Consider the following 11,789-nt stretch of genomic DNA (forward strand, 5'->3'; position numbering starts at 1 on the left):
CACAGGGGCCCTGAACGAGGAGGTCTGGGCGTTGTGGAAATAGAATTGGACGCTCTGACGATAGGCCTTGCAGGTCTGAGAACCAGTGCCGTCTAGGCCACGCTGGAGCTATGAGAAGCAGAATTCCTTTTACTTGCTTGAACTTCCGAATTACCCTGGGCAGGAGTGACACCGGAGGGAACACGTACGGCAGCCGAAACCTCCACGGTACCGCCAGCGCATCCACGAATGCTGCTTGAGGATCCATTGTCCTTGCTCTGTGTCACGATCCGGGTATCTGGACGCCATTTCTTACCCATCAGATGCCTCCTAAGGCTGGCTCAGCGCTCCAGGACCGGATTCCATCTGTTATCCTGATGTGTACATTCCTGTATCCTCTCCTGTCACTCTGGGACGCTGTCACAGTAAACGCCATATTACACCTGGCATGGCGTCTCCCGCGGCCTCCGCCGCCGTCCCTGAACTTCTGCATGCAGAGTGTCTGAGTGGCGATTACGTCAACCGCGGCCTCCGCTGTGTCCGCGTGGTTGGATGTGCATCTGTCAGCCTGGCGCCTCCTGTCTCCGGTGGCCGGCGCCGCCATTACTGTTTTCATTACCACATGGATTACAAACCAAACTTCCCTCCAAGTGTCTGCATGGGCGCAGCCATCTTGGATTCTGTCAGCTGATCATTTCCACCAATCTGTTCTCAGTATTGATAATCTGCATAATTGCCTAGCCAATCCCTTCCTTGCTGCAGGTATAAATACACTGTGCCTGAGCAAGGAAGGCGTCAGTGCTTTGGTTGTCAAACCTAGTTCCTGTTTGTCTCTCTCCTGTGATTGTCTTCCAGGTTCCAGCTCCTGTCTCAAGACTTCCACCATAGAGACCCGCACCAGCATTCCACCTGCGGTGTAGCCTGACTCTCCAATCCATTGTGGATTCATCTGTTTCCAGCTACAACATTACCTGCTTCCAGCAGAGTACAGCTTTCCTTAAAGGGCCGGTGTCCTTTCTACACTTTACCACTCTCCACCGGTATTATTATTTCTCCGCTCTCAAGTTCTACATTTCAGTTCATATTTCATCGCTCCCAAGTTCATTTATTATTTAACTGGTTCCAGCCAGTATCCACTCCGTGCTAACAACAGTCTGGTTCCAGCCAGTATCCACAGCAGCTGTTTTATCTTCAGCAACCCAGCTTTTCCTGGAACACCAGCTGGCACAATCCTGGGTTATCTCCATTGCTACAGTCGGGCCTGGTAAGGACTTTCCATCTAGAAGATCATAAGAACTATCTCACACTACCAGAGCCCTGTGGCTCCTGCCATCCTGTAGTACCCAGGAACTGTATTTATTCTTTGCTGACTTTTACGTTTTCTTTTACTGCTGCTGTGTTGCGGAGTTGTCATAATAAACATCATTGACTTTTATCCAAGTTGTCGTGGTCACGCCTTCGGGCAGTTATTATTCATGTTACTTACATGTCCAGGGGTCTGATACAACCTCCCAGGTTCCGGTACATCTCAGCCCCTACAACTGAGGCTGCCTCCCGTCAGCTCAGGCCCTCAGTTGTGACAGTAAGCACTGACCTAATGAATCCAGCCGGAGACCAGGATCAAGCGGCCAGGCCGATGCAAGAACTGGCAGCCCGACTAGAACATCAGGAGGCTGCACAGGGCCACATCATCCGCTGTCTCCAGGATCTCTCTACTCGGCTGGATGGGATTCAGACAACTCTCCGTGGATCAGGCGCGTCTGGTGCGTCAACCACAGTGACTCCAGCTATAACCCCACCCACCTTACCCATTTCTGCTCCACGTCTTCATCTTCCAACGCCAGCAAAATTTGACGGATCTCCAAGATTCTGCAGGGGATTTCTCAACCAGTGTGAGATTCAGTTTGAGCTACAACCTGGCAATTTTCCCAGTGACCGTACAAAAATTGCCTACATTATTTCTCTTCTCAGTGGCTCAGCCCTTGATTGGGCATCACCGTTATGGGAGAGGTCCGACACCCTGCTATCTTCCTACACTGCCTTCGTGTCAACATTCAGGCGCATCTTCGACGAGCCAGGCCGGGTAACCTCAGCTTCATCCGAGATTCTCCGTTTACGCCAGGGGTCACGTACTGTAGGACAATATCTGATACAGTTCCAGATCCTGGCATCCGAACTGGCATGGAACGACGAGGCCCTGTATGCTGCATTCTGGCATGGCTTATCTGAGCGTATTAAAGATGAGTTAGCTACCAGAGACTTACCTTCTAAGTTAGATGAGCTAATCTCACTCTGCACGAAAGTTGATTTACGTTTCAGAGAGAGAGCAACTGAGCGTGGAAGATCATCTGCTCCAAAATCTTCTGCTCCTCCTCCTCGTCAACTGTCACCATCTAAAGATGAGCCCATGCAACTTGGCCGTTCCCGTTTAACTCCTGCTGAGCGCCGAAGACGTCTCTCCGAGTTTCTCTGTCTCTATTGTGCAGCTCCGTCTCACACCATTAATGCCTGTCCCAAACATCCGGGAAACTCCAAATCCTAGCTCGCCAAGGAGAGGGCCGGCTAGGAGTAATGATCTCCTCTCCATCTCCTCAAGATTGTAATCTCCCAGTCTCGCTTCAAGTTGCTCAACGTTATCGGAACGTCATTGCCCTCCTTGATTCCGGAGCAGCTGGGAACTTTATTACCGAAGCCTATGTTAAACGGTGGTCCCTACCCACCGAGAGACTTCCTTGGTCCATTTCTTTAACTGCCGTGGATGGCAGCAAAATTTTTGATGCAGTTATTTCTTTAAGGACTCTACCAGTTCGTCTGAGAGTGGGAGTTCTTCATTCCGAACTTATTTCTTTTTTAGTGATTCCAAGAGCCACACATCCTGTGGTCCTGGGCCTTCCATGGCTCCGTCTTCACAATCCTACAATTGATTGGACAACTACGCAAATCCTGGCATGGGGTTCCTCCTGTGCTGAGACATGTTTGTTTAAAGTATTGCCTGTCTGTTCTTCCTCCCCCAGGTCGTCTGATGTTCCACCTCCTCCATATCAAGATTTCACGGATGTGTTCAGTAAAGCTTCTGCTGATATCCTTCCTCCTCATAGAGAATGGGACTGTCCGATTGATCTCGTTCCAGGGAAGGTTCCACCTCGAGGCCGAACTTATCCGTTGTCTCTGCCTGAGACGCATTCTATGGAGGAATATATTAAAGAGAACCTAGCAAAGGGGTTCATTCGACCTTCTTCTTCTCCAGCCGGCGCAGGCTTCTTTTTTGTAAAAAAGAAAGATGGTGGTCTGCGGCCGTGCATCGACTACAGAGGTTTGAACGACATTACCATCAAGAACCGTTATCCTTTACCCCTGATTACTGAGCTCTTTGACAGAGTTAGCGGAGCTACCATCTTTACAAAGCTGGACTTGCGAGGTGCATACAATCTCATCCGGATCCGTGAGGGTGACGAGTGGAAGACCGCCTTTAACACCCGTGACGGACATTATGAGTACCTCGTCATGCCCTTCGGATTGAGCAATGCTCCAGCTGTCTTCCAGCATTTTGTCAATGAGATCTTCAGAGACATTCTATACCGTCATGTCGTGGTCTATCTAGACGATATCCTCATTTTTGCCAACGATTTAGAGGAACATCGTTTTTGGGTTAAAGAGGTTCTGTCCCGTCTCCGTGTCAATCATCTCTATTGCAAATTAGAAAAATGCGTTTTTGAAGTCAAGTCCATTCCGTTTCTAGGGTACATTGTGTCCGGTTCCGGACTAGAGATGGATCCTGAGAAACTACAAGCAATCCAAAATTGGCCGGTACCCTTAACCCTCAAAGGGGTCCAGAGGTTCTTAGGGTTCGCCAACTATTACCGAAAGTTTATACGAGACTTTTCCACCATTGTGGCGCCTATTACTGCTTTCACTAAGAAGGGTGCTAACCCGTCCAAGTGGTCTGAAGAAGCCATGCAAGCATTTCATCTTTTAAAACAAAGGTTCATCTCTGCGCCTGTTCTGAAACAGCCTGACATCGACTCTCCTTTCATCTTAGAGGTGGATGCCTCCTCCGTTGGAGTAGGAGCGGTGTTATCTCAGAGGGCTAAAGATGGCCATTTACACCCTTGCAGTTTCTTCTCCCGGAAGTTCTCCCCAGCTGAGCGCAACTATGCCATTGGCGACCAGGAGTTGCTAGCCATCAAGCTCGCTCTAGAAGAGTGGAGGTATCTGTTGGAGGGAGCTTCTCATTCAATCACCATACTTACAGACCACAAGAACCTTTTATACCTGAAGGGCGCACAATGTCTCAACCCTCGTCAGGCCAGATGGGCACTTTTCTTTTCCAGGTTCGACTTTAAACTCCAGTTCTGTCCGGGCTCTCAGAATCGCAAGGCCGATGCCCTTTCCCGCTCATGGGAGCAAGAAAATGAGTCAGAGTCTTCAGACAAGCATCCTATTATAAATCCGTTGGCATTCTCCACGGTAGGGATGGACTCTACGCCCCCATCAGGGAAAAGTTTTGTGAAGCCGATGCTAAGGAAGAAGCTCATGCATTGGGCCCATGCTTCCCGTTTTGCCGGACATACAGGTATCCAAAAAACCCTGGAGTTTATCTCTAGGTCCTATTGGTGGCCAACTCTGAAAAAGGACGTCTTGGAGTTTATTGCATCTTGCCCAAAGTGTGCCCAACATAAAGTATCCCGCCAGTCGCCTGCGGGGCAACTGGTTCCACTATCCGTTCCCCGTCGACCATGGACCCACTTGTCGATGGATTTCATTACAGACTTACCCATGTGCAACAAGTTCAATACCATCTGGGTGGTAGTTGACCGGTTCACCAAGATGGCACACTTCATTCCTCTCACCGGTCTTCCGTCAGCTTCCAAGTTGGCTCAAGTATTCATACAAGAGATCTTCCGACTCCACGGTCTTCCTGAAGAAATTATCTCAGATCGAGGAGTTCAATTCACAGCCAAATTCTGGCAAAGTTTATGTCAAGTCCTCCAAGTCAAGCTAAAGTTTTCCACGGCTTACCATCCTCAGACCAATGGTCAAACCGAGAGGGTGAATCAGGACTTGGAGGCCTTCCTCCGCATCTATGTGTCCTCCTCTCAAGATGACTGGGTTCAATTACTTCCCTGGGCCGAGTTCTGTCATAACAACCAGTATCATTCTTCATCTGCTTCAACACCATTCTTCACTAACTTTGGATTCCACCCTAAAGTCCCTGAGTTCCAACCGCTTCCAGCAACTTCTGTCCCCGCAGTGGATATCACCTTGCATCAGTTTGCCAATATCTGGAAGAGCGTACGATCAGCTCTGCTCAAGGCATCGTTCAGGTACAAGAAGTTTGCGGATAAGAAGCGTCGAGCAGTTCCTGCTCTCAAGGTGGGTGATCGGGTATGGTTATCCACGAAGAATTTGAGGTTAAGAGTTCCCATTATGAAGTTTGCACCTCGCTATATCGGTCCTTTCAAGATTGAACAAGTCATCAATCCTGTTGCTTACAGACTCCAGTTGCCTCCCTTCTTAAAAATACCCAGGACATTCCATGTTTCCCTGTTGAAACCGCTGATCTTGAATCGGTTTCATTCCTCACTTCCTCCAACTCCGAAAGTCCAAACTCAACGAGGCGTTGAGTATGAAGTGGCCAAGATCCTGGACTCACGTCACCGTTACGGTCAACTACAATATCTTATTGACTGGAAAGGTTATGGTCCTGAGGAACGTTCATGGACCAATGCTTCTGATGTCCATGCTCCTGCCTTGGTCCGGAGATTCCATTCCAAGTTTCCTCAAAAGCCAAAGAAGTGTCCTGGGGCCACTCCTAAAGGGGGGGGTGCTGTCACGATCCGGGTATCTGGACGCCATTTCTTACCCATCAGATGCCTCCTAAGGCTGGCTCAGCGCTCCAGGACCGGATTCCATCTGTTATCCTGATGTGTACATTCCTGTATCCTCTCCTGTCACTCTGGGACGCTGTCACAGTAAACGCCATATTACACCTGGCATGGCGTCTCCCGCGGCCTCCGCCGCCGTCCCTGAACTTCTGCATGCAGAGTGTCAGAGTGGCGATTACGTCAACCGCGGCCTCCGCTGTGTCCGCGTGGTTGGATGTGCATCTGTCAGCCTGGCGCCTCCTGTCTCCGGTGGCCGGCGCCGCCATTACTGTTTTCATTACCACATGGATTACAAACCAAACTTCCCTCCAAGTGTCTGCATGGGCGCAGCCATCTTGGATTCTGTCAGCTGATCATTTCCACCAATCTGTTCTCAGTATTGATAATCTGCATAATTGCCTAGCCAATCCCTTCCTTGCTGCAGGTATAAATACACTGTGCCTGAGCAAGGAAGGCGTCAGTGCTTTGGTTGTCAAACCTAGTTCCTGTTTGTCTCTCTCCTGTGATTGTCTTCCAGGTTCCAGCTCCTGTCTCAAGACTTCCACCATAGAGACCCGCACCAGCATTCCACCTGCGGTGTAGCCTGACTCTCCAATCCATTGTGGATTCATCTGTTTCCAGCTACAACATTACCTGCTTCCAGCAGAGTACAGCTTTCCTTAAAGGGCCGGTGTCCTTTCTACACTTTACCACTCTCCACCGGTATTATTATTTCTCCGCTCTCAAGTTCTACATTTCAGTTCATATTTCATCGCTCCCAAGTTCATTTATTATTTAACTGGTTCCAGCCAGTATCCACTCCGTGCTAACAACAGTCTGGTTCCAGCCAGTATCCACAGCAGCTGTTTTATCTTCAGCAACCCAGCTTTTCCTGGAACACCAGCTGGCACAATCCTGGGTTATCTCCATTGCTACAGTCGGGCCTGGTAAGGACTTTCCATCTAGAAGATCATAAGAACTATCTCACACTACCAGTGCCCTGTGGCTCCTGCCATCCTGTAGTACCCAGGAACTGTATTTATTCTTTGCTGACTTTTACGTTTTCTTTTACTGCTGCTGTGTTGCGGAGTTGTCATAATAAACATCATTGACTTTTATCCAAGTTGTCGTGGTCACGCCTTCGGGCAGTTATTATTCATGTTACTTACATGTCCAGGGGTCTGATACAATCTCCCAGGTTCCGGTACATCTCAGCCCCTACAACTGAGGCTGCCTCCCGTCAGCTCAGGCCCTCAGTTGTGACACTCTGAAGACCGAAACCTTGTGTTTGTGTTGAGACGCCATCAGATCTACGTCTGGAAGGCCCCACCTTTCCACTAGGCGTTGAAACACTTCTGGATGGAGGCCCCACTCGCCGGCATGCACGTCCAGACGACTGAGAAAGTCCGCTTCCCAATTCAGGACTCCCGGAATGAATATTGACGATATGGCCGGTAGATGGCGTTCTGCCCAGTGTAGAATCCGTGAGACTTCCTTCATTGCTAGGCGGCTTCGAGTGCTGCCTTGATGATTTATGTAAGCCACTGTGGTGGCGTTGTCCGACTGTACTTGAACAGGACGGTTCTGAATTAAATGCTGGGCTAGGTTCAAGGCATTGAAGACCGCCCGCAACTCCAGAATATTGATCGAGAGGAGGGACTCCTCCTTGGTCCACCGCCCCTGTCCTTGGTCCACCGCCCCTGAAGGGAGTGTTGCTCCAGCACCGCGCCCCAAGCTCTTAGACTGGCATCTGTCGTCAACAGGACCCAGTCGGATATCCAGAACGGACGGCCCCTGCACAGTTGTTGGTCCCGGAGCCACCAGAGCAGCGACAGATGGACCTCCGGAGTCAATGAGATCATTTGAGACCTGATCCGGTGAGGCAGGCCGTCCCATTTGGCTAGAATCAGCCTCTGGAGAGGGCGAGAGTGAAATTGAGCGTACTCCACCATGTCGAATGCTGACACCATGAGGCCCAGCACCTGCATCGCCGAATGTATCGACACTTGCGGATGAGATAGGAAGCAACGAATCCTGTCCTGAAGTTTCAGGACTTTCTCCTGAGACAGGAACAACCGCTGGTTGTGAGTGTCCAATAGTGCTCCCAGATGCACCATGCTCTGAGCAGGGATCAGGGATGACTTCTTCCAGTTGATGAGCCACCCGTGGGCTTGCAGAAACCGGACCGTCACATCTAGATGACGCAGGAGAATTCTGGGGAATTTGCCAGGATTAACAAGTCGTCCAAATACGGCAGTATCCTGACCCCTTGACGGCGGAGTACCACCGTCATCACCGCCATGACTTTTGTAAAGACTCGCGGAGCCGTTGGTAATGCCCGAAACTGGTAATGGCAGTTGCCAATCGCAAGTCTCAGGTATTGCTGATGAGACACTGCTATAGGAACATGCAGGTAAGCATCCTGTATATCCAGGGAGACCATGAAGTCCCCAGGTTCCAAGGCCAGAACTATAGAGCAAAGGGTTTCCATCCGTAACTTGGAAACCTTCACAAACCTGTTCAATGCCTTGAGGTTGAGAATGGGCCAGGAGGACCCATTCGGTTTCGGGACTAGAAACAGCGGAGAATAGTACCCCCGGCCCCTCTGCGCAAGGGGCACCTGTACTACGACTCCTGTATCCAGGAGGGTCTGTACCACCGAATGTAGAGTGTTTGCCTTTGTCTTGTCCAACAGGACATCTGTCTGGCAAAATCGATGAGGGGGTCGGTTTTTGAAGGCTATGGCGTAACCTCGAGTGACTACTTCCCGTACCCAGGCATCTGAAGTGGTCTTCAACCATTCCTGCGTATACCCTAGAAGCTGGCCCCCCACCCTGGGATCCCCCAGAGGGAGGCCCGCCCCATCATGCGGCAGGCTTATCTGTCTTGGAAGCTGGCTGACGGGCCGCCCAGGCTCTTTTGGGCTTAGGCTTACCAGGTTTGGAAGTGCGGGCCTGCTTGTTGTACGCCTGACCTTTTGCTTTACCTGAAGGACGAAAGGGGCGAAAGGAAGTACCTTTAGCCTTCGACACAGAAGGAGCAGTACTTGGCAGACAGGCAGTTTTGGCAGTAGCCAAGTCAGCCACAATCTTATTTAAATCCTCCCCAAACAGAATATCTCCCTTAAAAGGGAGTACCTCCAGGGTTTTTCTAGAGTCCAGATCCACAGACCAGGATCTCAGCCACAATATCCGGCGAGCCAGGACTGACGTAGTAGAGGCCTTGGCTGCCAGGATACCGGCATCAGAAGCTGCCTCTTTAATATAATGAGAAGCTGTGACAATATAAGACAAGCATTGTCTAGCATGGTCAGAGGAGATTTCAGCATCTAACTCCAAGGCCCATGCTTCAATGGCCTCTGCAGCCCAAGTAGCTGCAATAGTGGGCCTTTGTGCAGCACCCATGAGGGTGTAAATCGCTTTCAGACAACCCTCCACACGTTTATCCGTAGGCTCTTTTAGAGACATGACGGTGGTGACCGGTAGAGCTGAGGAAACCACCATCCTAGCCACATGTGAGTCCACTGGAGGAGGCGTTTCCCAATTCTTAGACAGCTCCGGCGCGAGGGGATAGCGAGCCAGCATCTTCTTTTGAGGCACAAACTTCGTACCCGGATTTTCCCAGGGTTCCTGACGTATATCCACTAGGTGGTCAGAGTGAGGTAAAACTTGTTTAATCACCTTCTGACGCTTGAACCTATCTGGTTTCTTAGGCGGAACGGATGGCTCGGGATCATCCGTAATCTGTAAAATTAACTTAATAGCTTCCAAAAGATCAGGAACATCCACATGTGAACCACCCTACCCATCAGCCGTATCTGAGTCAGAACCTGTGGGGTCAGTGTAAGTGCCGTCTTCATCCGACGAGGTGTCAGTGACAGCAGTGGATTGTGAGGAGACAAGCGCTCACTTAGAGGACCCCTTGGACGTAGGCGAGTGACGGTCAGACTTTTTAGTAGTCAGGGACTGGTTCAACTTCTTCTTAGTTTGAGCAGATAAATCGTCCGCCCACGGCGGGTTAGCTGCAGGGACCACAAACGGTTGCACCGGCATTGGGGGTCCCATAGGGGGTGTTAGTTTATGAACTAGCGTACGCAGAAGCGTGGAAAAAGCGGCCCACGGCGGGTCATTATTTGCCCCCGTTGCCACCGTCCCACTGAACCAGAGCCCAAAGCTGCTATATTCACCTCATAGGTATCTGCGGCTTCAGCAACACCGGCAGTGTGTTCAGCCCCAGAACCATTACCCTCAGAAGCAGACATGATATAACTTGCAGTATCAGGTAACACAGTACAATTTGTCAGCAGCACAATACTTCTAGCCCAAACTCCTGCGCAGTGTTGTTAGCACCAGCAGAGATAAAGGAGAGATATGGTGACTAAATCACAGAGAAAAATACTTAATACAGTATATCTTTGTGAAAATCCTATATTAGATAAAACCTGACGCACCAAGCCCCCTCAGGTTATAGAATATAGGGATAGCAGGTTGAGTGAAAGACACGAAATGGACACCACTCAGCTATCAAATGCACACACAAATAGTCACAGTTTGTACAATGCAGAGGTTATTACTAACAATAATACTGCACTGGACTAGCTTACACAGCTATATAACAATAGATCTAACAGTACACAGTAAGAACTGGATGTATATCACAGGGTAATTGTACTAGGAAACCCTGACTAAGTGCACTCTTTCTTAACTAACACTGACTAAAAAAGGCAGGTAGAATACTTAAGTGTCTTATACGTTAGAAAAGGGAGCATACCGCACAGGCTAGATACAATTATGAATTCTAAGTACCAAGATAGAATAATGAAGTCTGAGAAAATAATATTTTCTATCAAAATCTACATTTGGTGGTGCACCCTGAGTCAGTGTAAAGCTTTGCAGACACAGAGGGAGAAAGAAAAGACTCTTTTGTGGGTGCACTCTTTATATCATAGGAAAATCAATAGAAGTAGTGAATCATGAAAAGAATATAAAATCAATTAAATTTTATTAGATTCCTAGTAAAATATATGAGTAGTTTGGTTGATTATTTATAATTAACGCAATTAATGATAATAACAAAATTGACAATCAAGATTAGTGAGAATTTACAGATCACTACTGTCTGCCATGCTTTGGAAATTAATTGAAAATTTATACTACATGTGATAGATTCACAGATTGATCCAAGTATATAATTAAATCAAATTGGATGATGAAAAAAATATATATAAATAAATAAGTCGCACACCTGAGCCTACGCAATAATACAAAGACGTCTGTTCGGTCAGACAATAAGAGCCGCCAAAAGAAGGTGATAAGTGAAAAAACTTGAGAGCAGAAAAAATGTGAATCTGCTGTCAGTGTTAAACACTGGACATGATATTCATTCTCTACTACACCGGATCTTCCTCAGGAGTCTCCTACCTGAGTACTGATTCAGCCCAACACTGATTAGCTTCCAAGATCGGATGGATTCGGGCGTTTCCAGTGTGGTATGGTAGTAGAGTGGTACATGGGTGATTTTAATCACTTTGGAGTCACTGATGAGAGTTCACAGAAAATGAAAAAGGATGGCAACAGAAAAGTGAAGTGGAAAGGAAACGGATGGATCTGCTGCCAGCGTTAGACAGAGACGGGAGACTCTGAATCGTTGGTGAGAGTCCGGAAAAATAGAAATAGAAATGGAAATAGAGAGGACATATGAGAAAGTGTTATTGACTTGGGAATTTAACACTGGTGCTGAGGGAAATCCCAGCAATAGCACACAGAAATTACTTTGTTGCACAGAAAAATAGTATCAATAAGTATGCAAATCACAGGAAAATAAATAAAGATTCTGTGATATAAATAGTGTCAGTTGAAACTTCAATGAAAATACTGTTGCAAGATGCTTTAAAATAAGTTAAGAAAACAGGTGTCTGATCAGGATGAGAACATTGTTGCCACAGGT

The 11,789-nt window shown here is 48.4% G+C and overlaps 1 pseudogene; it reads right to left on the reverse strand.

The window, feature by feature from the left end:
* Positions 1 to 11,226: 11,226 nt before the first annotated feature.
* Positions 11,227 to 11,345, reverse strand: LOC135054331 (5S ribosomal RNA; annotated as a pseudogene).
* Positions 11,346 to 11,789: the final 444 nt, after the last annotated feature.

The sequence above is a fragment of the Pseudophryne corroboree genome, chromosome 2 (genome assembly GCF_028390025.1).
Source record: "Pseudophryne corroboree isolate aPseCor3 chromosome 2, aPseCor3.hap2, whole genome shotgun sequence".
NCBI classification, from domain to species: Eukaryota; Metazoa; Chordata; class Amphibia; order Anura; family Myobatrachidae; genus Pseudophryne; species Pseudophryne corroboree.